Source organism: Argentina silus (genome assembly GCF_951799395.1).
Source record: "Argentina silus genome assembly, chromosome: 9".
Lineage (NCBI taxonomy): Eukaryota > Metazoa > Chordata > Actinopteri > Argentiniformes > Argentinidae > Argentina > Argentina silus.
In genome coordinates this window covers 19,252,054-19,259,009 of record NC_139663.1, presented here as the reverse complement: position 1 = coordinate 19,259,009, position 6,956 = coordinate 19,252,054, and positions in this window count along the sequence as shown.

Genomic DNA, 6,956 nt, shown 5'->3' with positions numbered 1-6,956 from the left:
GAAACCAGTGAGATCACCTAGTGGTTTTAAATGACAGACCATCATTTACTGTCCAAATGCAGTACACTTAATAATGTGTCTTCGTCGCCCCAGCCGTTGCCATATTCACCCTGACAATGTCTCTCCCTTGATTCAGGGAAGACTGGATCAGCAGCCTGGGCCAAAAGCCCAAACCCTCCGCCTGCTCCTGCAAATATCTGTGTTCAGGAACTTGATTGACACCGGTGGGAAACGCATTCAATGTGAGCTAATTCTCTGCTCTCTCAAAGTGAAATCTGCACCGTTGATACATGGAAAACTTGACACAGGATAATGAGGGTTTTCCCAGTGTTAAGGCTCAGTAGCAAGCTAACTGCTGATGAAAAATGTTGCTTAAAAATATGTCGAATTGCATGAACTTGTGTTATGTGAACTTACATAAGGCCACATTTTTATGGAAGAGAACTCCCAGACCCTCTGTCCAAATTATAATAATGATTTTTAGCTCCAATGATTCTGCCGTACGTTCAGCTGAAATGTCGCCACTGAGTGTAAGGGGCATGCTTTTATAGTAGGCCTAACTAAATGTAAAGTGCCCTCCATAACTATTGGAAAAAGGAGGCATTTTGTCTTCTTTTGGCTCTGTGCTCCAACAGTTTGGATTTAAAATCAAATAATCACTATGAAGTTAAAGTAGAGATTCAGATTCAGCTTTAATTAAATGTTTTTTCAGATTGGTTTCACCGTTTACATATGAAGACCCTTTTGTACATAGTCCCCCTATTTCAGGTCACCCAAAGTATTGGAAAATTGGTTTGACAGGTTAGGTTTCTGGTTAGTCAGGTGTGTTCTGTTACATCATTTGTGCAGGCATAAGAGAATTGTCAATGTATAGTATTGATTATACAGTACATTGACATCTCTTTTGAGGACCAAAGAGACGTCAATGAAAGTCAAGGAAACCATTATGAGGCTGAAATATCAGAAATATCAATCAGAAACATAGCCAAAACCTTAGACTTACCAAAATCGACAGTTTGTAACATCATTTAAAAAGAAAGAAAGCACTGGTGAGCTCAGCCATTGCAAATGGGCTGGTAGGGCGAGGAAGACTTCTACAGTGGATGACCGAAGAATGCTCACCATAATTAAGGAAAATAAATCAAATACATTTAAAAAAAAACTGTCCCCACAGATCAGGAACACTGTCCAGGAGGTAGGCGTGAATGTGTCAGTACAAGGGGAGAGTCAAGTGAAAATATTTTGGGGAGGGGGGGGGGGTTGCATTTTTTTTTCATAACACCTCGACTAATTATCGAACGGTCCCTTAATATTAAGTGATAACACTAACAGCATCCTGTCTTATCTGTCAAACGTTTCCTCGAAATGTTCGTTCCGTCGTATAAAAGGCACGGTATCACGAGACCGCGTAACCCCTAGCGATACCACAAATGGAGGTGGCGTTACTATGAGTAAAGCGTGCATCGCTCAAGGCAGAGTCTCTGAGAACCACGGTAAACATAGCACCTCCATGTTATATAAGCACTGACCATGCGAGTCAGTGAGACAGAAATGGTCGCTGATTTACCATGCCAAGATGTGTATAGTCCTGCTATTCTGACAGTACGTACCTCCAGGCCTCATCCTCACTCAGAGCAGCTATCTGTTCATCCCAATGTTGTAGCCCCATCTAGTGGTCAAATTGATCATTCACACACAGCAATGAGCCTTCATAATCGGGGACATTTTTGCTAATTTGTTACAGTTTAGAGAACACTAGAATCAAAAACTCAAAAAAGAGTCGGTATGTGGACTGACTCCCAAGCCAATAAGTACATAACGGTCTTAAAGGGATGTTCCACTGTAATAACATTGTATAGTTGTCTAGCACTAGCATTTGAAGTAGTACACCATCCCAGACAGTTTTTATGTGCATTGACTTTTATTAGATTAGATTATCAAAATTTCTGTCTGAATCGCCATATTTCCAAAAAGTACTTAACAACACTCAAACTCAACTCTGAAATTCTTTGCCAACAGTATTTTTAGTTTCCAAATAAAATAGTTCTGTTTGTGTTCTGTTTTAAATGCACTCAATGCATCAGACGTATTTCCTGACAAAACCGTAAGCAGATCCGTCGCGCTGTCGACACTAATTGGTCCATTGGGTTGCCTCGGTTCGCAATGTTGTCAAAGAGAAACCAAAATTTGCCTTTTGGATTGAAACTTCTTGCAATAAAAATTAGGTTCAAACGTGGGTTTATCAATAACGTCTCAAAAAAGTAAAACAAATTACAAATTACTCTGACAGTATGTCAGTATGGCGGAACATATCCTTGATTCAAGTGTTTGGAGCGTGTGGGATGCTCCATTTTCTGAAAAGTCACTTTGTTACTCTGTAATAGTCACTTTTGCATTGCTTGTCATGGTAACAAAATGCTAAAGTGGATTACAATGTAGTAAAGTGACTTTGCAGAAAATAAAATGCAGACAGAGTCTTCAGAGACGGATTATGTCATTATATGAGTTGGATTGGAGTGTCTGCAAGGCGTTTTGGACATATTTCCAGAATTAATGGGGTCCTGTTGAGTCTAAAATATGACTTCTCAGTGTTAACATTGATCCATAGGACTGAACCATTGATCCCTTCTCATTCCATCTCCCTCCTGCCTCCCCAGTCATCCTTGTAGTCCACCATCATCTCCTTTGTTTTGCTGATGTTGAGGGAGAGGTTGTTGTCCTCCTTATACACTGTCTCAGCACTGTCTGTGATCAGACCTACAACAGTGGTGTCTTCAGCAAATGTGATGATGGTATTGGAGTCGTGCGTGTGGGCGAACAGGGAGTACAGCAGGGGACTGAGCACACAGCCCTGGGGGCCCCTCGTGTTGAGAGTCAGATTGGGGAAGCTGTTGCTACCTATCCTCACCACCTGGGGTCTGGCCGTCAGGTAGTCCAGGATCCAGTTACACAGGGTGTTCAGACCCAGGGCCCTAGAGGGTCCAGCTTAGAGGGAACAATACCATTAAATGCTGAACTGCAGTCAGTGAACAACATGCTCATACAGGTGTTCCTCTTCTCCAGGTGAGATAAAGCAGCGTGCAGTGTGAAGGCAGCTGCGTCGTCTGTGGATCTGTTCGGGCGGTATACAAATTGGAGTGGGTCCAGTGTGTCAGGTAATGTGGAGTTGATGTGGGCCTTGACCAGCCTCTCACCGCACTTCATGATGAGCGATGTGAGTGCCACGGGGCGAATGTCATTTAGGCAGGTTACCTTGGATTTTGTGGGCACAGGTGGTGGTCACCTTAAAACACTGTGGGGACTACAGGGAAAGGTTGAATATGTCTGTAAACATTGTTATGATACTGTAGGTTGCATCACTATAGCAGCAGTTAGCCATGGTTGATCACATGCACAATTTATGAATGAAGAATACCCAATTCATGATATCTCATGGATGTATGTATGTAAATTATAATGTGAATAGATCACACAGTCATTCCTAAGTTATCATTAGACCCTTCTACTGTATGAAGGGCCGGCCTGTTTTTATTCTGTTTTGTACTCACCTCTCCTCTCTCTCTCCCTCCACCTTTTTCTCCATCCATCTCTCTCTCTCCTCCCATACTCCTCTCTTTGATATGTTACCAGCTCGGCGGTGCGTACAACGCAGTATGTGAGGTGTTCCTAACACAAGACAGGATAACGGATTGCCTGTGCTATAATTGTGATTCTTTGGCCTGTGCCCTGTCTCCCCTTCTCCATGTGTGCCATACAGCTGTAGAGGCTCGGCTAATTATGGCTGCAATTTACGAGTGCCGCAGGCTCTCCGCACTGTTTGTTTATGCCTGTGTTTGCCCTCAGTAATTGGAGCCGGTGTGAAATGCATGAGTGCACGTAGCCACAGCTCCTCCTCTTTCTCTCTTCCTATTCCGTCTTCATACCTCTCTCTTGCTTCCTTTTGCCCTCCCTCCCTTCCTTCTTTTTCTTCCATCCCTACTTTCTTTATATAGATGTGAAATGCACAAGAATGGACACACCCTTTCAGTGTCTATAACGCCCTAGTTCACTCTCTCTCCGTATTTATTTTAAGAAATGGTTTGGATGAAGTGAACATGTAAAGGCTCCCCGGTGCCTATAGAGTGGTCCTACAGATGTTCCTGGTCAGGTCACGTCAAAAAGAAAAGCCTGATCCGACAAGCCTTGTGGGATAAAAAGTACAATCTATGCTAAATCCTGCAGTTACACTAGATGCCGACAAAGCTATCTTTTGGCAAAGTTTTCTGCGTGCCCAGGGCCACTCTCCCTTCTTGGTAATGTTGTTCCACTTCCCTCCAACCCCTCCAGAGGGCAACCTCGGTCTTTATTTGCCTGTACCTCATTAGTAAGCAGCATCTGGCTGATGCTCCACAGGGCAGAGGGCTTTCCGTACACCTGTGTGGCCCATGATAACGTTGCCTCATTAGACATCAACAACATAGTGTATGTCACTCAACCTCAACAAGGTGCTAGTGCTCCACTGACCTTTCCTTTCCGATAGGTTCCGCCATCCACTGGCACAGGCACGGGAACGGAGTGCCTGGAAATGTTACAGTGTTGAGGAGAATAGCGCAGCGGTATTTTGTGACAGATCGTTAGTCTTGTCTCTTCGATATTACAACTGGCAGCTGGTAGACCCCGCTGGTAAGCGTCATTGGATAGCTGGGCTCTGTTGATTCCTTGTGTTGTGGCTGAGATGAGCTTATTGGCTAATGAGATTACCAAGAGCCAAAGGACAGTGCACTGTGGAGATGCCGAGGGTGGGAGTTGCTGATGTTATGCAATGTCTGATCTAGTGGGACAGGAGACTTTAAACACCTCCAGGATCTCTGAAAAGTCAAAGCCTATCTGGGGTTCCAGCACCATAAAAGGATTGACTGTGGTCTCAGGCTGGGGTTGGTATTGCAATCATGGAGAAGTGGTTTCCTTCAGTCATTTATTACCAAGGTGGATATGACACACAGAATGGATGAGGTGTGTGAACAAAGGATGGTTGATACCAGCTGATACCAGATCAAAACAAATGGTTTAAAGGGATGGTTGATACCAGATCAAAACAAATGGTTTAAAGGGACGGTCCAGCTGATTTTCATGTTCAGGTGAAATACAGTGCTTTTTTTGTGTTCAATGCATTTTGTCTTCTTTTAGCTCTATACTCTATCAGTTTGGATTTGTAATCAAACAATTCCTATGAGGAAAATATAGAGATTCTGAGCTTTAATTCAATGGGGGATTGTTCAGATTGGATTCACCATTTAGAAAGTACAACATTTTTAAAACATACTCCCCCTATATCAGGGCATAAATACAAACTACCAGGGGAATCCCTCACTGCATTCTAACAGTCAAGGGTAACGGTTATTTGGCTATTTGGTGTTTCAAGCTCCTCCGATTCCAGTTTCTAAACCAGCTTTCTTTCAAGCCTCTTCAGCAACCTAACATCAATCATAACTGACATTCTCCAACACAATCTGGCCCTTCACTCCCATCTACTGGAGAAGATTCATGCTACATGGCGTTTGGAGTGTTGCAAAGCTGTGCAGTATGCGTGCAAAAAACAGTAGTGCCACATCTACAGTAGGTCAGGGTTTAATATATGAATTTGTCAATGATTGCAGAGCCCGGTTACCATGACAGCGGTAGTGAGTCTTTTTGCCTCTTGGGAGGGATTACACCCCAGCAAAACAGTGTGTTTGTGAGATAACTATTGTTATTGTTATTATATCACAACATGATATGTACATAATGTAATTCTGGGCCTAATCAAAGTGAGTGATTTATTCTCAGAGTAAACAGAGGTGTTTATTTTCATGTTGCATTTCTTTATTTGCTCCTTTACCAATGTGATTTGCAAGATAGGCTACTACAGAACTGTTGGTAATTTCTAAATCAAGATGTATTGCAGTCGGGAGTGAAAGTATCTGCAATTATAATCTTTGGTTTCACCTGCAGCTGTATGGCCAGGCAGCCGCACCATCATATCATATTATTTCTCTGAAATTCAAGTGAGACCCAACCCCCGGAGTCCCGTTGGATTCGAGCTACAGTGCCCTGCATAAGTAATGGGACAGTGCAGCATTGTTTGTTGTTTTGGCTCTATACTCCAAACGGATTTGGATTTTAAATCAAACAATTACTGTGAGGTTAAAGTAGAGATTCTCAGCTTTTATGTGGTGGTGTTTGTGTACATATTGGTTTCACCATTTAGAAATCACAACACTTGTATACATAGTCCCCCTATTTCAGGGGGAAAAAGTAATGTGGGACAATTGGCTTGACTAGGGTTTTTTGGTTAGTCAGGTGTGTTCCGTCACATCATTTGTGCTGTCAATGTCTAGTATTGATTCTAGGCTTTGTATTTGCCTTTGGAGTCTATTCACCAGAACTGGCAATGTCAACGTGGAGGGGCCTGGATCACCCGTCCAAAATGGCTCCGTAAAACCAGAGCGGGGACCATGGGGCTCACAGGAGGCTCCATAGGAGCTTTGTGGCGGCGTGGGGGAAAGGCTGGAGGATGACCACGCTGCAGTGGTTGAGCCAACCCAATGGGTTGGTCCAGATCCAGGTGGGCTGGCTTGAGGTGGTCCACTGAAATGTAGTCCGGCTTTCCACCAGGAAAGCCTTGTCCTCGGCCTCCAGGATGTGAAACGGAAGGTCATAGGGAGGGTGAAAAGGCCCTCAGTGGCCGTCATGGCAGATGAACACATACTGTCCACAGGCTGGGCGGGACATGCGACTGTGGGAGACCGTGCTGCGATGTGGGCACAGGTGCGAAAACCTTGGCGCTGTCCAGGAGTGCGGCTCGCTGATTGGCTGCCAACCAGGGGGCTGTGGCTTTGGGGACGAAATCCCTAGGAACTTGCAGCAGCTGCCCATAGACCAGCTCGGCGGATGAGGACTGAAGGTCCTCCTTGGGGGCGCTGGAGGAGGAAAAGCAA